This window comes from Lissotriton vulgaris, unplaced genomic scaffold, assembly GCF_964263255.1.
Source record: "Lissotriton vulgaris unplaced genomic scaffold, aLisVul1.2 SCAFFOLD_3358, whole genome shotgun sequence".
Taxonomy (NCBI): domain Eukaryota; kingdom Metazoa; phylum Chordata; class Amphibia; order Caudata; family Salamandridae; genus Lissotriton; species Lissotriton vulgaris.
Genome location: NW_028244284.1, coordinates 209,109 through 232,482, shown reverse-complemented (window position 1 = coordinate 232,482; position 23,374 = coordinate 209,109). Strand labels below are relative to the sequence as shown.

Here is a 23,374-nt window from a genome sequence, read left to right as displayed (position 1 = left end):
CCCGGACTCTGCAAACATTGAGAGGAAGCTCACAGCGGCCATGACGCTGCCTTCAAGTACACGTGGGGCACAAGGAAGAACCGCCAAGATCCCCAGGGTGAGTGCTTGTTTTGAATATATATTCAGTGATTGATAAAACGTCTTATTAACTGAACAGGACTTGTGCAATAAAAGTGGCACGTTCTGAACCTGCACCACGAAAGCGAATGACAAGACGGGCACCGTAGGAAGGAACAGTGTAATAAAAGCGGACGTGTCCGGGTCTTGACTACTTCCGGGCTCTGTAGTAGTTTATTTCCTGGAACGACAAACTACACACCCGCTCTGGGCGGTCACTTCCGCCGAGTGACAGCGAGAGCCGCCCGTGCCTACCCCATGGAGAGACATGTGGTGCGCATGCGCGCATAGCGACGGCGCTGAAATTCAAATTCGAACGTTCTGTGCTGGAGAAAAGATAGTGTGAGTCTGTGCGTCGTAGCGCTAGATCCCGAGAGAAGAAGACTCAGAATCTGCCGGTAGGATGGACCCTTTCACAGAGGTGCGTGACTTTTGTATTGCTTTTGTTGTGGAATAGGAACTAGGGCTGTGTTTGCACACTGGGGCTGCCTCTCCCAAAGCTGAGCCTGCCAGACCCTTGTTGCTGCGGTTCCTTCCAGCCCATGGTCCAACAGGAGGCGAGGACTGGTGGGGAGGGACTTGGCCCTTTTGGCTTCATCGCCAGCTGCAGACCCTCTGTTCTCTTCGCTCGATTAATTTCTGTGTCATGAGCTACCTTCATGTCTGTGCTAGGGGGGCAGCTACTAGCTACGACTGCGCAGTGCCTTAGATCTCGCTCGAAAGTGACCACATTTAATCTTTGTGGCCAAAAGTACCACTTTACCTGCGCAGGTCTGCTTAGGTCCATTTCAGTGCTTCTACGATTAATTTTCCTCTTAGCTGCGCCCAAAGTTGTTTTTTACCGGTGTAAGAGGAGCTCTCTACTTACACATGATTCAGTGAGTGACGCGGCCGGACGACATTGTGAGCCTTCAGCTGCACCAGGTGAGACAGGGCCTAAGTAAACCCTAATCAATCTGAAAGTTAATAAAGTTGTGCAACAGCCGGCAGTGCACTGAGACTGAGTCCCTCCCACGGCCTGGCCACTCACTTCTGTTCCCACTCAACTTGTCCCCAAGAAGTGAATCTAGGAAAGAGCATTACCGAGGGGCCGCGGTCGCGTTGTGTTTTGATGTACCCACCCACTGATTGATTAATTGTGTACTTTTCTCACCCGCTACACTTGCTCGTGTTGGCCTTTCACTGCCCCTGTGCTTCTCACACCCTTTCACATGATGCCCTGCTTGTGCGCTTATACCACCAAGTTGTTGTGAATCAGTGTTCTTCTGCACCCCAGGCCCACCTTGCGCTCTCTCTTGCCTGTTTGCTGCCCCCATGTAACCACGTTCCTCTCTCCATGTTCACTACACCCACGATCGCCCTCCGTGTTTCTTCCCAATCCTCTGTGCTGCTTCCCTGCCCACCCGTGTTGCTTCCCCCAGCCCTCCGTGATTCCGCTCCCCCATCGCTCTCGCCTTGCTTCCCCTTACTCATGCTATTTTTTATTATTCCATTTTGTTTACCCATACAACTAGGATCAGAAAACAAAGAACTTTTTTAAGCCATGCTGTAGAGGTTAGAGCACAGCATTGGGAGTGCTTTACAGGATGGCTAGAACCTTTGGCAATGACGGTGGTTCCCTAGGGCGAGCCCTATTGTCTTTGCTAGCTTTTTAGCTGCCATCTGTACCACAGTAAAAGTATTTGTGACACTAAACTGTAAATCAACTGCGTCTTTCCTGTTGCACTGCAAGTTGCCTGCACTGTTATGAATCAATGCACACTGCCTGCAACACAGTTTTCTGTCTGTGACACATTTGCAAGAGATTAAGCTATTGGCAATGTAAATGACAATGCCATTTATTTATCTGTTTTCAGAACCAACACCTAAATACACATTTTGTCATTTACAATGCCAATAGCTCTAACTTTTCCAAAGTCGAAACCGTTGCATTGTAAATGCTTGTTTTTTTTGGTGTGTGGGCAGATAAGTGAAGGCCCTGCTTAAGCCCAACCTGTTTGCAGGTTTCTTTTGCTTGATATTAATTACAGGCCACACACTATTAACTAAGACCGTCTTTGCAACGATGCATAATGTGGGTGTCTCAGGTTACCTAATGGAGATGACCAACGTGTCTGGAGTTGTGAAACACTTAACTAGGAAAGAAGCCACGTCGTTCAGCGTATGGCCTACATTTCGCTAGTCTTAACACAAACCTGGCAGAGTCTGGGGAAACCGGCTCTTCCAGTTTTTAACTGCAGATGCATGGTGTCATTTTAATTAAATTAGTTTGCTTGTTTGTCAGCGTATATAAGGATTTATTTAGTCCACTCCAGTGCCCACACGGTGACGTGAAATGGGACACTCCTTAACCACACCCCAGCCCCCACAATTAGTGGGGATATACACTTTAAAAAAATATATATATATTTCATTATTTTTTAGAATTGCCACCTAGGCGCCTTGTGCATGATTGCAATGACCACTAAACGGTCGCAGAGCCCCACAGTACAACATTATAATTCTCTTGGGTCTTCTAGATCTGACACTAGAAAATAATTATTTTGAGGCCTTTCCACTTTCTTACCTTTAAAGCCAACGTCTGCTTACATATTTTACCAACTACTCTATTAAAATAATACATTTGGACATTTACAAGTCTACGGATGCACACCACTATTGTGAGAACATTAAAAAAGCATTAAAAAAGTATGGGAAATAAAAAGTAATTAGTTCCTTTAGTAATGTAAGTTTCAGTAAGTAAATTACATCAGGTAATTGCATCTGATTCGTACCTAAAATGCAGTAAATTATATGGGTAACTGGCTTGTATGTAACGTGTTCTGCCATATTTAGAGGCAGACCCATGATTTCATGCTTGAGGCCTCTTTGAGAGGAATGAATTGCCTGGCCCCAGGGTGCAAAGAAAAGTCAACAACACCCTATCACTATAGTCTGAACATACAAACACTCCAGACTGACTGGTTTAGCATTGCCACCCAAAAGCAGGTATGTCTGTCACTGAAAGTTAGCGAGTTGTGCCATCTCTTTATTTTTTGGCGAGTTCAGTACAAGGTTTCAGAAGCTAGGGAGTTTGGATGAGGTGGTTACATAGGCGACGTTTGATACTCCAGAATTCGGTGATGGGTTAAATCTCAGTTTGTGTAATCGCATGCAGTGCAAAAGGTAATTTTTGGTGATTAGGCCCCCTTCAGATGTCCAGCTATTTAAGGTTCTCTTGCTTTCTGCTCCCTCTTAACCAACTGTTAACCTTCTGCCATATGGTGGCAGGGCTGTTACTGCAAGTAAGCTGCCCATTTTGCCCAATAGAAGCTCTATATCCAAAGGTTAAGCACACAGCCATCACCAGAGTGGGAACACTGTATACATTCTCCAGTTGACACTCCTCCTACCGGTCGCCCCACTCAGTCGGCCATCCCTTGCTAGACCATACATCACCAATGTGAATTGCTAGCAGCACCAGTCGTCCACTGTCTGCTTTTTGCCATGCTACAAAATGCCTCATACGTGTAATCCCAGATAAAAATAAAAAAAAATACCCTACTTGTGACTAGCAAATAAATGTGGGTTAATGTGGCATAGCTAGTTGTGTAGGTCTCGATGCGCTATCATTCCTTGTTGGTGAAAGAGTTGTAGTTTGCCTGCATTCTCATGAAGAACCTATCTCGTCTTGTGGCATCTCTCAGAATGCGATTTAATGTCTTTACAAAGTTGGCCCTACTTGCGATATCCAGTATTAACTCTGGGTCTCAGTGGTACTACTGATGCCAGTGAAATGTTCTTACATGAGCCTGCTGGCTGCCTGAGCAGTGTCCAGTAGTATATAAGAGAGGCAGGGGTTGTGGGAATTGGTTTTTGGTAACCATGTGTGCACGCCTCTCGGGTGCTCAAATCTTAGTCGCTTTAGCTGAACCAATATCTTTGTTGCATGTTCAACAGGGAGCAAAACGTAGATTGCAAGCTAGCTGTCTTCATAATGTTCAGTAGGGCCTTGTGCTGGTTGCTGTGGGATATAAAGGTGCATCTGAGATCTTTTTCTTGGGCCTTCATGTGGCTCATGGTCTGGCATTATCTAGAACAAGATCAGCTCTTGTATCCCTACCCCCGCCCCTTGCACTGAACCAAAGGGCCCATGTATGTTGACCACCCACCTGCAAACCCTAAGCAACAGCAGAATTTCTTCTGCCTCCTCAATATTTCAAAAGGGAGCAAGCCCATCAATGGCTTGGTAAAATATTTACTCTTGGTTTTATCTTGTCTATTGCATGGATAACTGTGCATATTGAATATTATAAGTTGGAAGCAAAATTGGAATAAAATAGATCAGCTGTTGTGAAAGGATGGGGAGGAAGTGATGTAATTGGTGATCCATTATCCACAGCATATTGCACTCCAAGTTCACCTTTCCCTCAACTCGCTTGCAGACAAGTACATACGAATGTCAGGCACAGGAATTGTATAGTGAGGGAAATCGCATTGGCCAATTGTTGACCTTTTCTTTTGTGAGCAGATTACGTAAAGTTTCTGTATGCTTCGGAAGTTAACTTTCTCTTTATATTTCTTAGTACATATGTTTGAATTTTAGACCTCTGCCAAATATCTGCATTAGGAAGCAACCCCATTCTCCCTCAGAAAATGAATCCCTGCCAAAGCATGGGTGTACAACATAGGTCTAGGAGAGCTGAATCCATGCCAACATTTAGGGATATTCAGACAAGATAAATATTCGTATAATTTGAAATCCATTCTATAGCCCGTGCTCATTTGGGCTTATGTTGGAAACTCTTGCTCGAAAATAATTTCTTATTATGGCGAGCTACATTCCTCTTTCCGTCTGCACAATTTCACTTTAGTTTGCTTGTCAAGAAAGATAGCCACGTTTTTTTTGTTTTTGTTTTAAGTCAGTACGTTTTGAGAGGTCTAATCATGCAAACATCTAGGCAGGAGGGCAAAAAGGGCTACAGTTGCCAGTTCTGTGTTAGGATAGACCATTTTCTGCAATGCCACTTGAACTGCTCCTTCACAAACAGCTTCATTTGAGTTGTTAATTAAAATTATTACAAACCCTAGTAGAGAAGCATGCTCTAAACACGTTGCAATATAGCATTTTCTGTAGGCTTGTTTGTTAGTTATGCTGCATCTGTTCTGTGAGCAGCAACCTTTGCCCCCATCTGAACCTCCGCCCAGAAGCAAATTGACCAAGCAGGCTATTTCAGCAGTGAACAAACAACATTATGGTTGTGCAGCTATAAGTGCAGTGTCAGGAACACTGTGGGATGAAAAGTAAACTGGAATAGGAAAACCAAATGTTTAACGAAAACAAACACTGCATTTGACCGAAGGGACATTGGCATTTCAGTCTTGGAACTTACCAAGGGTGACTTTGAAAAGGAGCGTGACATCATTTCAGTGGATCTGTCGTTGACCTGTTTCAGTGTTTACTTGTGAAAGTTTGTTGTTGGGCATCATACAGTTATACAGTATTATACATTATAGTTGGTGCCAAATGAACAGTGGTTGTCTTGAAAAGAAAAAAAAAAAGAAACTTAACCCTCGAGAGTCCAGCTGTGATCCAGATGAGCTTGCCCCAGGGCTGATTTTCAGCAAGGCTATTGTCTATGTAAATGACGTTTGTTCAGATGCGTTGTATGTAAACTTAGGATCTGTGTCTGTTCTGAAAATCTGGGATGGATCTTGCCCTTCTGTACCAATACTGGACACCCATAAGAAATCCCTCTCATACTCGGCTGAAGACGCAGCTTTCTCACAGTACTTCGAGCATTAGCTCATTTTCAAATCGATATGGGTGCCATACACTTCTTAAAAAAAACCTTTGATACCATCCGGGGCAGCTCCTCCGTTGTGCACTGCAAAGGAAACATGAAATGATAATAACCTTGTTATCATCATTTCTTGTTGCTTGGCGGGGTTGATTTGCCCTCGGAGAAATGGTTTGCCCACTTCTAAGCGCACAAAACCAGTCAAGCACACTTTCCCCGTTCTCCATGCAGGTTGCATTATATCCTGCATGGGGAACAAGCCCAGGCCCCCATTCCGAACCAGGATGCTCAAAATCAATCACAACACTGCATTGCAGCATTGTGATTGGTCCGGGGAGCCCTTTCTGTGCTTCGTGTGCCTTGGCGAGCAGGAGCAGAGACGCCCCCCCCACCTCTTCGTGATCCACCTCAGCAGCCTCTCTTACCCCCTGGATAAACCCCCACCATCAACCCGCATACCATGCCGGCTGCCATTGGATACAATGCTGGTGCTGGACTTGGAGGAGGGTGGTAGAACAAGGAAAGTTGTAGGAACCTTATGACCACAGAATAATACTAAAGAAGCCTCACAAAATGGAGATGTATTTATATAGAGGTTACTACCCCTGACGAGGCATCAAAGTGCTTTTAAGGGGAGTAGCACGCTACTCCGGTACCCATAGAGGTTTAGTGTTGAATTAGTACAGTGAAACATGCAAGTACATTTAAGTGGTGTATAGGTTAGTCAGTTATTTGGAATGATAGCCGAAGGATAGAGGAGAAAAAAGGTTTGTATTTAGATAGCGCTTGTTACCACTGATGGGGTGTTGGCGCACGCTATTCAGGAAGCCCATAAAGGATTAGAGGTGAATTAATATGGTGAAATATGAAGTAATTTCAGTGGTGGATATTAGTCAGTTATTTGGAGTGAGAAGGATAGCGGAGGGATAAAAGGGGAAGAAAGGTTTGCATTCATAGACTAGTCTCTATACAGACGAGTCTAGATAGTGTTGATACAAAAAATGTATGGACTATTCCCTAAGAGTGGAAGAGGCTGGGAAGGGTTTACGTTGTTGTTCTGACGAGTGGCCTGCTCTCCTGTAGAGCTGCCACTCTAGAAAGCAACACAAGAGTCAGGGCACCAGCCAGGGGAAATAAAAGGTACCTGGTGCACACCCTTAGCAAGCCTAGGTCTTGCAGAAGCCTTGCTTGTGTAGTGATACTCTAGATTTCTTTAATCTGCCAATCACTGGTATGAGTGACACAATAGAGCCCGAAACACTGCCTGTACATCATCCAGGCCTGGATGTCCTGTGTCTACATAAAGCTCAACCCACCCAAGACTGAATTCCTGTTAGTTGCCAAGAATAAACAAGAAACAATACAAACCTGGCTCAATGACCAGGACCTTGACCGCTTTAAACTCCACTCTCACAAATGCAAAGCAACTTGGATTCACCCTGGACTCCACAAAGACAGCCACTCTTTTCTAAAGAAAATGAAACCACTTGTCCTAGAAAGTGGCTTCAGAATTGCTTTCAAGCCATTATGCTTTTGCATCTAGATGATGGCAGTTCCCTCCCCACTCCCTGCCCTCCCAGACTCCACACTGGCACCAGTTAAGGGCATCTTGCATGCTGCTTCATGTCTCATCCAGAGCCTGAAGAAATATGATCACATCATCTCCATGCTCATGGAATTCCATTGGCATCCCTGGCTCCCCTGCACCATCTCCAAAACCCTTTCTATCATTTACAAAGCAGTCATCACCAGAACCCCCACATACCTTGCAGACAAGATCACAATCTCTGGTGGTTGGTTCTCGGCACACCAGCAGCCAGGACACCATCAGACTGCAGACTAAAACATGTAAAGAAGGAAAAAAAAGTAGGTAGCTTTTTCCATGGATGCACCCAGGATCTGGAACAGCATCCCCTTATCCATCAACACCACTCCGGCGCTGCTTCAATTTAGGAAAGAGTTGAAAATACCTCTCTTAATGGAACACTACATCACAATGCATTAACGGTTCACAAACCCAGGTACCTCTTGCATCCCTTGTTGACTTTAGGCTTGTCTGTAGACTGCTCCACTGCCTTTCAACTAGGTTAACGCTATAGAAATACCATGAACCTACATAGACACTGCTGTGTTTAGCGACAGTCAGTTGGCCTAGAATCCACACCCCATGCTCCGGCGGCAAACCAAGGAACCACGGACAAAAATTTTTGGAAAGTTAGGACTATCCTGACTAGGCTCAGAAAGGAAATGCTGATCTTTCTTTTTATTCCAGATCCTTCATAGACATTCACTATATGGGTTTCTTCCATCCCATCTCTGATTTGCAGGTTAGGCTACACACTATCAGATAGATTCATGAAGCCAAATTGCGATCGCAATAGCTGCGAGTTGGCAATTGCGATCACAATTTGAGTAAAAGGAATTCATGATAGTGAAAATAGCAAAAAAGCGAAATCGCAAAATCAAAATTGCGAGTTCGCAAATAAAATCGCAGAATCCTGGAACAAGCCCATTAGCGATTTTGAAATAGCGAGAAACCATGGATTCTGCGAAATTATTAGCGAACTCGCAAAATATTCGCAATCCCCATTCAAGAAAAATTGCTGTTTGCGAAAAACCCGATAATCGCTATTTGCGACACGCAATTTAAGGAGAACCCAAACCAGGTGGTAACCAGTAAAAAATAAAACTTAAGCTAACTACAAACAGGCGCAGGCCTGACCAAACACACTTAAGGACATGCAGCTGGAGCCTGAGGACTCTCACAATGCCAGGACTCTACATGGTGGTCAGGGGGCGAAGGCTACAGCAAGCAGCACGGAATAGACGTAGGATCCAGGAGCGGATTTTCCGTCAGCGGGTCACCCTACTGGGCCAAACCAGGGAGCAAATCTATGCTATGTACCGCCTAAATGGGCCAATGATCATTAAGCTGATCCGGGACCTAGACCCCCTGATGCAGCACCCAACAAGGAGGACCAATTCCGTTCCCATGTGGAAGTATTGTGCAGCCTGCACCTACTGGCCTCTGGAAGCTTCCAGGGGATAGTCGCTGTTGCAGGGGGGATATCCCAGCCCATCATGTCCCGCTGCCTAAGGAGTTTCCTGGATGCAATGCTGACCCGGCTACACCACTACATATCATTCCCCACGACCCAACAGGACTTGAATGACACCAAGCTGAAATTCTACAACATTGCACAATTCCCACATGTATTTGGATGCTTTGACTGTACCCACATCTGCCCACCAGGTATGTTACACTTACAACGCAACTTGTACGTCGTAATGCTGTTACAACGCAGCTATTACAACGCAGGATCCATTACATCGGAAGCCATTACAACGCATGGCATTACATAGCAGATGCTATTACAACGCATACCATTACATCGTAAGTATTGGTAAGTATATAATTTTTTAAAATTTTATTTAATATTATATAATTGATTTAATTATTAATTATAAATAAAAATATTTATTTATGTTTTTAAATATTATAAATTAAATATATTAATTTAAGTAATTTTTTGAATAAGTATGAGTATAGGAGTATATGTTTTGGGGTACTGAGGTATATGTTTTGGGGTGTTTGGGTATTTTTAGGTTTTAGGGCAGGGTTTGGGTTTTGGGGTACAGGGGTGTTTTTAGGTTTTAGGGTTTGGGTTTTGGGGTACAGGGGTGTTTTTAGGTTTTAGGGCAGGGTTTGGGTTTTGGGATAATTAAATTATAATTACCATTTTTAAATTAATTAAAATATATTTAATAAATTAAATTAATTTTATTACATTAATTACATTTTTAAATTAAATTAATTAAATTAAATAAATTATTTCAATTAATTTTATTTAATTTCAATTATAAAAATATGTACATTAAATTAATTTCATTATTTAAATTAAATTATTTCCATTTTTTATTAAAATTACATTTATTAAATAGATATTATTTTTTTAAATTAAATTAATGGCTATTTTAAAATGTATTTTAATTAAATTATTTAAATTAAATTAATTAAATTAACTTAATAACATTTTTTTTAAAAAGGTATACTTACCTATACTTACGATGTAATGCCATGCGTTGTAATAGCATCTGCTATGTAATGTCATGCGTTGTAATGGCATCCGATGTAATGGATCCTGCGTTGTAAAAATTCAGTTGTAACGGAATGCGTTGTAAAAATCCGCTTTGTACTGACACCAATCCGCCCACCAGCACAAACTGAATACATGTACCGCAACCGCAAGTCCTACCACTCCCTCAATATCCAGATGGTGTGCAACACCAAGAATTACATCACGGACATAGTGGCACAATATCCGGGCCGCACACATGACTCCTTCATCTTCCGGCACAGCGGCATTCACACACGACTGGCCAGGGGAGACTTTGGCGAAGGACACCTACTAGGTAAGTACACATGCCCCCAAATAGTACACTGTGAACATGTATCTGCGCAGAACAGGCACTCACCCTGTGCTTCTTACCCTCAGGTGACTGCGCCTACGGTCTATGTGAGTACCTCCTCACCCCATACCTCTACCCTACCACACCACAGCAACGGCGTTGCAATGCTGCACACATATGCACTAGAAATTGCATTGAGAGGACATTTGGCCTATTGAAGAGCCGTTTCTGCATACTGCACAAGACTGGTGGGGCCATCAAATACACACCTGAGGTCTGCGGCCGCATCGTGGCTATGTGTGCAATACTCCACAACATTGCTACCAAGCACAGGATACCAGTGGAGATATCTGGCAGTGAGTCGGAAGGGGACAACCGCCCGCCTCCACATGTGCGTCATGCACGCGAAGAAAATCCTGCAGAAGGACACAGGCGCCGCAACCACATCACTATTAGCTGTTTCTAGTGCACCCATTCCCCTCACACAACACTGCACTCATGCATGACAAATTTAATAATGACATGAGTGTGAATCAAGTCAGACCATTAATCTTTATTGTTCATGCACAATAAATTGGCCTTTACTAATTTTGGTGTCTCATGAAGAGAGTATTACTCCATACCTCCCCATGCTGGGGTAGTGGGCTTGCAGGGGTGTACTGCATGGCCTCCCTGAGAGTGTCTGAGTTCTCACTGTCGGTTACGACGAGACGCCCCAAGTCGTCTATCTGTGTCCTGAGGGACGGTGTTGGCCCTAGTTGATGCTGTTGGCCTGCTGCGGCGGCGACGAACAGGCACAGGTGGCAAGGATGCGCTGCTGTTAGTTGAGGCTACCTCGCTCACGTCATCAGGCCCCTCTGGTTCTCCATGGGCAGTGGACTGGCTGCCGAGCACTGCTGCTGTAAGCAGATCTAGTGACCTGACCACATCCTGGCAACACTGCACCATCTGGCCCTGCATGGCAAGTGACCTGCGTGCCAGCTATGATGTTGCATTCCCAACAATGTGGTTTGACCTGGTGTAGGCCGACAGGCGGGCCAGTAGTTGGCGGTGGCGGCGGCGGTCATGTCCTGCTGGGCTACCAGCAGCTGGCTGTTCTCTCTGACAGCAGCGGTCATCTGGGCAATATTTTGGCCTGTCGCCTGCAGCTGGGTGTGAATTGCTGCCAGGTGACGCGCCTGTGTACGTTGCACCGCCAGCATGCGGCGTTCAATGGCCAGGCCAGGATCAGGTAGTAGGAGTGCCCTGCCTGTGCCTGCTGAGCCCTGACACTGCTGGCGCCTCAGTGCGCTGGTGTGTGATCTGGCTCCAGCTGTGCGCCTCGTCTGCCTCCTAGGCGCTGGTGGTGGGGCCTGTACCACTGCTGTGGCTGTTTGTTGGGGTGTTGGCTGCACACCTGTGGCTGCAGGGGTGGCCCTGTCCGCACGGGGTGGTGGTGGTGGAAGAACTGCTGGGGGCTGTGATGGACCGGGTCGTTGGTTGGACTGGCCCTGCCCCTCAGTGTCCTCCTGGGTCTCGGCGAAGTGCAGGGCCTCGCTATCTGTGCTGGGTTGCTCAACTGCACCTGTAATGTGAAAGGGTGCATGATTAATGTTATGTATCTTGCACAAGCAATGTTGATACATGCATGCAGGCTTGCTTTCCCTGACTGGCTTTTGGATTAACTTTGATTTTACAGCTCTGGCTGTGTTCAGCTAACTGGGGGTATATGATTTCACTACAACTACCACAATGCAATGGGGCATTTCAGGTGTGCATGGGCTGCATTGTTGGGGATGTCATATTGCTAGCTCAGGAGTCATGGGCATTGTTGGGGGACAGGGTCGCAGTCGCATGGCACTTACCTTCAGATTGTTGGCTGGGTCGAGACGAGTCCAGCTGGATGACCCCCACGCAGGCTTCTGGTGCAATGGTGTCCTCTATCAGGTCCTCCAATGGGATGTTTGGTGTGGCTACAGGTTCCCCTCCACCGGTGGTCAGTCGCTCCCCAAGCCTCTCGGCAATACGCTCCTTAGAACGGCCTCTCAGGTCGTACCAGCGCTTTTTAAGGTCCTCAATTGACCGCTGGGTCACCCCAACCGAATTAACTTTAGCGCGGATGCGCTGCCAGATCCTGCACTTGTTTGCCTCTGGCACCCTCTGGGAGTCTTTGCCAAAGAGGCGTGCATGGTCCTTGGTGACCCCCTCAATCAGATACTCCAGTTCAAGTTCTGAAAACTTGAGTTTTCGCTTCCTCTCCGGCCCACTGCTCCCTGCTGCATCCTGGGACATGTTGGTGATTTTTGTCCTGCTGGGGTGCTGCACAGTCTAAGGTTTGGAGCTCTTCAGTATCCTGCTTCCACTCTCTGGCTCTGTGTTCAGTTTGTGGGTGGGGTAAGCCTACTTCCTGGTTGTGATGTCATCAGTGGGCTCGAAATGCGACGTCCTGTTTTTGCGATCTTGCAGTTAGCGAGATCGCAAAATGCGATTTCGCTAATTGCGAGGTCGCAATTTCTACATGGAAAAATGCAGATTCTGCGATTATTAAGCAATTGTGGCAAGATCGCAATCGGCAATTGCGATCGATTGCGATTCGCTTTTTTGCATCGCATTTCTACATGAATGCCATTCTGCGATTTTCAAAATGCGAATCGCAATTTTTCGCAATTAGCTAATTGCAGAATGGCACCTTCATGAATCTGGCTGAATGTCAAGGCAAAGTGAACACTGGTCGACTGAGCGTGTGTTATCAGAAAACAAAGTGCTAAACATCATAGAACAGTACATCCCAAATCTTTTATAACTGGCCCAATTTTTAGAACAACCAACGTTTGCGACCCACCTAGCTTTAACAGATTATTTGCAGATCGCGTTTTCCATTAAAATAGCCACCAAATGTGCACAGACTTAGTTTTACTGATAAAACTACATTGCACACAACTGATATGCGGAAATGGGGTTTCAGTGAATATTTATAATCTTACTACTATGATCTCCCAAATAACACTTTCTAGACTCTTCCCTCTTCTATCCCTGCATTATCCTATTCAATCCAACTAACAGGCTTGCTTGTCCACCACTCAAATTATCTCATATTTTCTTTTACTAATCCTTGTTGGGTTCCGGATTAGTGTGCTACTTGCCGAAAAGCGCTTTGACCCCTTGTCGGGTGTAGTAAGTGCTATATAAATACAATTTGTACACCACACACATCAGATTTCAAAACAAGTGTGCTTCATGTTTATTTTCCTAACTGTTGAATTTGTACAGTTCATTAATAGGTATTTACATTTTGTTCTCCCCGATCACTAAGATTCCTAATTCTAACTATTTGGGTTTTTCTACTCCATGCAAACCTGACCTGGAACCGTTTAGTTACTCAAAGAACACTTAGATGGTGGCTTTTTGTGAAGCAATCTTTGGTTCGCCAAAAATCTAGGCCATAAACACTATAATAAGCTGTTATAAAAGAGTGAATTGACTAAATGGTAAGGTGGGGAGCGCACAGCCAAAATTTAGCCACAATTATAATGTCAGATATTCCAAATCTAAAAGGGTAGGGTGCTCCTTCAGGAGGCGTGTCAGTCCTAACACGTCAAGGTTAATAGACAAAACAAGTGCACCCACTGTTCGGTGGATGCATCCCTGATCTAGGGCACACCATAGGTTCTTCCAAAACCAAGACTCCAAAAAGTTTGTAATCAATCCATTTGTAGATTTTTATTTTCAATTCATTAGTTAAAGTTCATCATGTGATAACATGTAAATTCCATAAAGTTAAATTTCACTTGTGGAACTGTAGCGATAATGCTCCAATGCATTTCGGGCTAAGGAGCCCTTTATCCGGGAGCTCTATAATGCAAAACATAGCTTTAAAATATAACTTTAGATTATATGTCAAAGAAGTGTGTTTAGTGAATGACTCAGTGGGTAATAGCCCAGGGTTCCAAAATCGTTCGCAGAGGGAGGTGAAAGATCACAAAGGGAGGTAAAAGACACCCGATTAGTGAACTAGTTCGACAAAAGTATGAGGTGCTATTATCGGACATGGGAAAGTGTAAGTATTAGGTATAAGGTGTGTACGATATACAGAAACATGGGGTGGTGAGACGTGTGTAACGTCGGGATAAACGTGTGTGTTAGGCACAGGGGTCAAGGCTCAAATGTACGAAGTAGAAACACGTACGTTACTGTCAGACCACGAATCCGACCATGCTATAAACAAAAGTGGGTGAATTGCGTAAGTAAGCATAAAAGGATCAAGTTTGTGCCAACATTAAAATCGATTATCAACTAGCGGCCACAATGTGGCGACTTACTTAAGTTAGTGGACTTGTTCTGTCTGGCCGGACTCGCTGTTCGAAGTTCGTGGATAAACAGCCTCTACGTATCACTGTGCATATAACGTTATCGAGTGAAATCTCGCGATCATACTTAGACATGGTGGAAGGACTAGGGGGGTGAGAAACGTGAGTGGCCATATTGGAATGGTGAAAGAGAGGTGTAAAAGATAGAGGAGGGGTGAGCTATACGGCATCAAATGAATTCTAATGCTTTGTTAAGCAGACACATGAACATAAAAATAAAGGTCAAAATCTCAATGTGAGGTAGCAAACATGATAATTCATAAAGGTGTACATAATAAAGCAGCACTGTGGAACAATTGGCAGGAGGCAAATGTACTCAGTAGAAGATATCTAAATAAAGTTTGAAAATTCAAGGCGGTCATTGAGTCCAAAAGGTTTCATTGATTGCATTTTAAATATCCATGACATTTCACGCTGCAAGAGCAATTTGTTATTGTCAATTCCTTCACATCTGGTGACAGTTTCAAGGATCATGAATTTCAATTGAGAGATGTTGTGGCGTGCCTCATTGAAGTGAGCCGCTATGTTAGATCTAGCATTATTGGTTCGAATATTGGACTTATGTTCTTTGATGCAGATTTTTCTTTTTCTTTCAATCTTTCCAATATAGATTTTTCCGCATGGGCATTTGATAAGATAGAGTACTTTTGACGTATCACATGTGGCATTCACTTGCAGTTTTATGTCAAATCCTTTCAACGGATGGGTAACAGTATTTCCGCGTATGACGTTGTTGCAATTACTGCTGTTCATACATGGTTGTGTTCCTTTCGTTTGTCTTTGTTGGATGGTCTTTTTTTTAATAATATCTCTTTGATGTTAGCACTTCGGGTGTATGCAAAAATTGGGGGTTTTTTAAATGCTAGACCAAAATCAGTTTCCATGCTCACAATTTGCCAATGTTTTAATATAATTCTTTTGTAGGTTGCACTCATCGTGGAGAATTTGGAGACTAAAACTATCCTCGGTTCTTCAGATTTTTGGGATCTCTTTAACAATTGTTCACGAGGAATCTGAGATGCCCTTGTTTTTGCTTTGTCAATGATGTTATCTGGGTACCCCCTATCTTTAAACCTTATTCCCTTATTCCCATCTCTTCCAGGCGGTGATTGGTTTGTGTTGAGTCAGATGTAATTCTTTTCACCCTTAGCATCTGAGAGTAAAGTAAAAGTTGTTTTAATGAAGGATGGTGTTATTTCTGTCTGTACTTTTCCGGTATAAGTCAGTTTCGAATCCTGTGGCGGTAAGGGTAACTTTTACATCCAAGAGGTGATTTTTCTTCTGTGTTCTTCCATACGATGAATATATCATCTATATAGCGTACACATAATTTCAAGTTGTCATTCCAAGCAGGGTTGCCTAAAATGTTAATTTCCTCGTATTTCTTCATGTAAACATTAGCGTACATGTGCGCTGCACAATTCCCCATCCCGGTTCCAGACAGTTGTAAGTAATAGTCATTGTTGTATTCAAAATAACTCTGATAAAGTGTGAAAATCATAAGTTTCATAAAAAATTATTGCATGGCTGGCTTGATATTGCTCTTTAGAATGGCATGTTCCATCGTTTCAATCCCACCAGCATGTGAGATGGACGTATATAAGGCTTTCACGTCTGCCGTGCATAGTATTAATTGTTCATCTGTTTCAATGGCAACTTGTGATAATTTGATTAAAAAGTCTGTGGTGTCTTGCACATCACTGGTCATTTTTTTGACTGTCGGTTGTAGGTATCTGTCTAGAAACTTCCCCACAGGTTCATGTAGTGATCCTCTAGTTGACACGATTGGCCTAAAAGGAGGGTCATCCAGGCTCTTATGTATCTTCGGTGTCATGTTGATCTTCGGGCTTTTGGGATGTTCTTTTTTTGGTTCTCTCATCAATGGTTCCTAAATCATAGTCTTTTTTAACGATATTGGTAAGTATTTCTTTGAACTGGTTTGTCAGATTATTAGTCAATTTCATGTAAGTTTGTATATCACTGATGTGTTCAGAAATCTTTTGTACATACATCTCAGTATCGATGATAACCAAGGCGCCACCTTTATCCGCCTTAACACATTTGATATGATCATTGTTCGCTATCTTTTTCAAAGTGTCAAGATCCTTCTGTGTGATATTTTTCTTCTGAGTCTTCTTGTAATTCAATTTAGCAAGGTCTTGTCTAACCAAGTTCTTGAAAAGGTCAATACATTTATGACTAATTGCAGCTTGATAAGAGCTGTGTGGTCTTAGGCCTGTCAATTGATCCTCTTTTTGAGGGGCTGGTGGAAGGATGTTGTAAAAAAAATGTTGCAGTCTGAGCTTGCGTGTGAATTTGAATGTAATTATTTCTAATTCCAATTGGTTGGTTTGAGTAGTTGGAATAAAAGATGTACCCTTCGATAAGAGTTGCATGTCATAAGGATTCAATTCAGTGTTAGAAATGTTTATCACTAGGTGTTCTTCTTTTTCTTCGGTCCTGTGCTTTCGAAGATTGTGTTGTGTTTTCTACTTCTCTTTTTCTTTTCCTAATGACCCTCGTGGGTCGTCTCTGTCTTCTGGGCTTTGGACTAAAAAAGAAACCTGGGTAGATGAACTGGCTGACAGTGATGTAGATTGTTCAGTGGACACTTCTCTGGATCTAGTTGAGTCTTCAATTGGTGGATTCACTTTTCTCAGTGGTCTATTGGACATATCGCTCCCTGATGAGGATGTGTCCGTTTGTTGGCTGTAGGGCTTGTTTCTTCTTCGTTGGGCATACACGTCAGCCCACGTGTACACCTCTCCCAACTTATAGTCTAGGGTGTCTCTCCTAAACTTCCTAATTTTTCTATCGTTTATCTCTCTTGAATGTTTTTCTAACTGGATATTGATGTCCTCAAGTATCTTAGACCAGTCTACTGTTGGAACCATTTCAATTAGTTCTTTTTCTATATCACTGATTTCTTTCTTGAGTTCAACCAGGATGTGAGACAGTTCTTGGACGATAAGTAAAATTCGATCCAAACTACATTTGTTTAGAATCTCATTCCATTTATCTTGGAAGGTTTTTGAATTTTTACACAGAGAAGGTTTGAGTGCTATCCGTAAACCTCGGGGGATTCGTAGGGTTCGCTGGTATCTTAACAGCGTGCTAGCATGCAGCTTCTGGTTAATTTCGCGTTTAGAGAGGTACAGTAGTTGCCTGATGCATTGTTCCTTGGTGCGGCTGGTTGTTGTGTGAGCTATATCTTCATTAATGAGAGCATAGATGCGGGCAGTTTCTTCTTCATCGAATGCTAGAGTATCCGCTTTAGCTTCAGTGTATCGTGTTATTTCATCATAAGGTGTGTACGATATACTTATGCAATTCACCCACTTTTGTTTATAGCATGGTCGGATTCGTGGTCTGACAGTAACTTACGTAAGTGTTTCTACTTCGTACATTTGAGCCTTGACCCCTGTGCCTAACACACACGTTCATCCCGACGTTACACACGTCTCACCACCCCATGTTTCTGTATATCGTACACACCTTATACCTAATACTTACACTTTCCCATGTCCGATAATAGCACCTCATACTTTTGTCGAACTAGTTCACTAATCGGGTGTCTTTTACCTCCCTTTGTGATCTTTCACCTCCCTCTGCGAACGATTTTGGAACCCTGGGCTATTACCCACTGAGTCATTCACTAAACACACTTCTTTGACATATAATTTAAAGTTATATTTTAAAGCTATATTTTGCATTATAGAGCTCCCAGATGAAGGGCTCCTTAGCCCGAAATGCATTGGAGCATTATCGCTACAGTTCCACAAGTGAAATTTAACTTTATAGAATTTACATGTTATCACATGATGAACTTTAACTAATGAATTGAAAATAAAAATCTACAAATGGATTGATTACAAACTTTTTGGAGTCTTGGTTTTGGAATAACCTATGGTGTGCCCTAGACCAGGGATGCATCCACCGAACAGTGGGTGCACTTGTTTTGTATAAAAGAGTGAATGCCTTTCAGGCGGTACATATGGGCCAGTGGTATGAGGATAGGCATGCTCGGGCTCTTTGCAGGAAGCCGAAAATACATTTCTGCCCAGACTTTTATATATGTACTTTAATGTTTTATTCTAAATTGTCTTTATTTCTTTTTTTTAAAGTTTTTTTAATGATTCTCCTGAATGATCTCTCCTAAATGCTCTATCTGAGTATTATCATCAGAACTGGCTTTATGTACGTTTTTAATCATGTAGTTTTGGAATTAATGTATTGAACATTTTAAAATGGGCTTTTAAGGTCATAAATTGAGACGGCCTTGGTCACCGTGTTGGATGATCTGCGAACGCGAGTCGACAAGGGCAAGTCTGCATTTTTGGTGCTACTTGACATGTCGGCCGCGTTCGACACGGTGGACCATGAAGTATTACTTGGCCGTCTTCGGAATGCGGGAGTGAGTGGTCTGGCTCTAGATTGGCTCACTTCCTATTTGGACAACCGACAACAAGCCGTGGCATTACCACCATTTCGATCAGCCACTAGGCAGGTGAAACAGGGAGTCCCTCAAGGATCGGCAATTAGCCCGATCCTATTTAATATATATCTCCGTCCCTTGGTAGCACTGATAAAGTCATTCGGCATATCTGTCATCAATTATGCCGATGACACTCAGTTGATTTTTTCATTTGAGGGATCGGAGATGATTTTAAGGGATGCCTTTCATCGTTGTATGGCAGCAACAGCAGCCTGGCTGCGAGCCAATGCGTTGCAATTCAACGGGTCAAAAACAGAGGTACTCCACTGCTCCTCGGACCGAATCCCCCGTACACTACCGGCCGATTTTTGGCCAGCGTCTATTCCGGGCTCGGTGGAGGCGGCAGAGTCAGCTCGCAATTTGGGAGTTCTATTCGAACCCAATTTGCAGCTTGATGCTTCCGTAAACAAGACGGTAGCGACATGTATGGGTCTGCTCCGTGCTTTACGGAAAATGTTGCCACTTTTTCCACGGGGCTCCAGAGTTGAGGTCGTGCGTAGCTCGATACTCAGTAGGATCGACTACTGTAACGCTCTACTTCTGGGTGCCCCCAAGATTCTGATCCTTAAGATCCAAAGGATCCAGAATATGGCTGCCAAATTGGCCTTGTCTCGACCGCGGTCTGCCTCTTCGTCGACAGCTCTGGCCGATCTGCATTGGCTCCCAGTTCAGCAGAGAATCGCATTTAAAGCTCTTTGCCTTGTTTTTAGGGCCCTGCATGGACTGGGACGAATACCTCTTCAGAAACTCTTCTGTTGGTATCAGGCAGCCAGACTTTTAAGATCGTCTTCGGCGTTCTTGGTAAAAATCCCTAAAATTAATAGAGTGAGAATGGGTGGTCGCGCCTTTAGTTTTACAGCTGCCACGCTGTGGAATACTCTCCCTCTGAAATTGAGGAGCTGCCATGATTTGTCTAGTTTTAAAAAGGACCTTAAGACTCACTTGTTTCCCAGAGTAATGTAGCTCATGTAATCAGATGCATGGATAGGTCTCAGCGCCAGGATACCCTTTGGGTGACAGCCGCGCTTAACAAGCAATAAAATACATACAAAATACATACATACAATAAAGAACTTTGACTGACTGGCGTTATGGTACAAAAAGTTATATCCTCCAGTTTTTCCTTTCACACTCCCCAGCAAGACTGTCGCAGAATTCCTTTTACTTTGCTCTCTCTGATTGCAAAGTGAGAGGAGTTTGTAAACCCAACCCCCATATTAAAAAAAAAAACCTTGGCAATTTGTCATAAGAAATTGCCTGATATTCGACCTGTCTTTGACGACAGCAAATGTGACAAGATAAATACTGAATTTAAATGCAGCTTTATTTATTACTTGACCCTCCAACCAGTGGCGGCTCCTTCGCTAAGGTGGATGAGCGTCGCCCCACTGCTTTTAAGCAGTGTTACTAATGGAAAAGTAAAATAACTCTTAAGTTATTATCATCTTATTTTTGCTTGATCCAGCAGCTTTGCAGGCGGGGGAGGGGAGGAGTAGTTTGCACTCCTTAAAGTGTGCATGAATGTTTAGCCGGCGATCTGGGGCCGGCTAAACATTCTTGTGCACTTTGTATGTTCTCCATGCAGGGTGCATGGACTACATGCCCAGCCTCCCATTCTCTGGCTGAATGCCGATCCACGGAGCTCAGATCAGTCACAGCCGGTGCATCCTGCTTCCCGCCCTGGAAGCGGGGGAGAGGACCGAGAGGAGGCGGAGGCTTACGGCAGCGGCAGACAGGTACGTCTGTATTTCTTTTTTTTAAATTTCATGCCCTGCCCCCGTGACCCGTCCTCCCACCACCTTCAAATACCAGATGCCACGGCTTACGACTCACCAGTGAGTCGTGACTCACAGTTTGGGAGACACTGCATAGAGAGTGCCTCTCCTTCCTAATTAGATACTTGGTATTGCTCTCAGTAAGAGATTGAAATCAAATATACTTTTTTGGATGGTTTGTATAAAAATGCAGACCGTATCCAGAAAGGCACTAGACCTTAGACCTTACTCAGTAGGGTAGTAGAATACTGTGTATGGCCACCAGTTACATATCTCAGTTGAAAAATAAGCAGGTATGTTTGCAATGAGAAGTTAAGTCAGTTGTAGAGAGAAATATACAATAAAACAACATCTTACTGGAAGGAGGCGGTGGGGTGAAGGGGGACTCTCTAAGATGTAGATAGATCATGAACATTTAGGTTTTGTGTATTTTTTTTGTGTTTTTCTGAAGTGCCCCAATAAAGACGAAAGGTGGAAGCTGAGGTAATTCTCCATATGCCTAAGAACCTTGTTGCATTCTTTATAAATCTTCTGGATTCCCACTCTGGCAAGGGATGTGCCTCTACCAATGTGAGTGCCTTCATTGTGGCGACCACGAGCTCAGCTTTTTCCAGGTGAAGTGCTTTCTAGATCCGGCAGCTTAGTAAAACATGGTTGCTGAGAGAAAGATGGGAGCCCTGTATTGTCGTTGAGATGTTAAATGATTAAGACCACGCCCTGCAAAGTAAGATAGGCTAAAATCTACATTTCATTTCTTTAAAATCTTTCACAATAAAAAAAGATATCTGGTTGCTTCTACAGAAGTATATACTTATATCCGGTGACCTATTTCAGTAGAAGAAACATGGTAGGATTGTGAGCACCGGTGACAGTCTTGATATAATTTACACTGGTGCTTGTGTCCATTTACATTGTTGAAAATATCTGAAAAAAACACGAGCCAATTTATGATTATAGGCAAATACAAAATTCATTATGTAGGCTACTACTTCTTTTTTGCATGGGTCACGTGACCACAAGAAGAAACTACACTCTGGCCATTCCTGCATGATCAGATGTATTGCATTTCCAGAAGAATAAAACATGGAAGAAGGATACTAGAATCTTTGTGTCCTTACTGTGGAGCAAGCTGGACTTGCTTCTGATTGCACAATAGATTCACCAAAATAGCATCCATTTAAAAAAGGAGTGGGGTGGAGATCAGCCCATGCCCCTGGAGAGGGACAGCCTGGGCCTTAGGACATGTCTAGGCATCTAAAGGTAGCTGGGCGTCTGCACATTTTGCCACGGTCCTGGTCTAGAGAATGCCCTGATCCATTATAGATTTTGGAGAGAACAATTATGGACAATGAATGGACTATGTGCTCTGGTTGGCTCCTATTATCAATTGCCACCTTATGACACTTACATTCTCCAGATCTCTCCACCCAGGTGGATAAAGCGATGTTTTAGGTAGGTGCGACACCACTTGATATCGAAGCTCACTGTTGGCCGTCACTTTGGAAGAGGAGAGCAGCATATTGTGCACTGTAGTCTAGTCTCTAGCTATCTACATGCCAACTTATCTTTGTAGAGGTTTAATGTACCCTCCAGTGATCCTCAATTGTAGGAATGGATGGCTACTTTATGTTGCCTCGTCTGAAGCCCAAAGGGTGCCTGAGAAAAACAGGACCTACTTCGAACTGCGGTTGGACAACTTCACTGCACCCCTTTCATCTAGGAAGCCTGGAGTCCAATGGTTCCTCACTGGGCATGTGCTGTAGTACAAACCTTGAACCTAGCTCCAAGCTCACTTGGAGATGCTTCTGCATTCCTTTTGCTTTAGGAACACCCAAATGCCCCCCTTACGTTCTCAACTGCAGTGAGACAACTCATCCATCTTAGCATGGATGCCCGGGCCCCAGAGCTTGGAGGGTTGATGCCTTTCAGTGCTCATCCCATCTTTCCTCCCTGCTCAGGGATCCAAACAATGATTTATTCCACTGCGTGGTTGCCACCCTCTACACCCACCATCTCTGGTGCTCATTCACCACTACTATAATTGCCACAAGCTGGGGCCCAGGATCTCACTCTGTTGCCAGCAAACACGTTGCAGGCCTTTTCTCATTTTGAATCCCATGCAAATTTACTTAGTTTTTCAGGACCTTGCCTCCTTCCAGCAAGGCTGCACCCTTTTAAGATCACATAACAATTGATTGGTTCAAAGTTAAACATACATTGCACTGATTTACTTGTACTGCGTTTGCGGTTTCCTAATGGAATTTTAATTTTGATCATACAGATTTGGAAGTGTTATATTGCAATATATTTGGTACTGCTATTTTAACTGACTTAATGCACAATTTGCAAGACATATTGTACACATTTTCAAATGTTTGCTGATTGATGATATTAACACACACGTGCAGTTATTAGGAAACTTTTTAATAAAAGATGTGATAAACGAAAGGG

At 43.6% G+C, this 23,374-nt stretch overlaps 1 long non-coding RNA gene across 1 annotated transcript in view; it reads left to right on the top strand.

Annotated features, from left to right (window-relative positions):
* LOC147668108 (uncharacterized) overlaps positions 1 to 23,374 on the top strand; it is a 75,441-nt gene continuing 52,067 nt past the window's right edge. The window contains exon 1 of the long non-coding RNA XR_015304158.1: positions 1 to 97. This is a non-coding gene — a long non-coding RNA (uncharacterized LOC147668108). The remainder of the gene's footprint in view (positions 98 to 23,374) is intronic.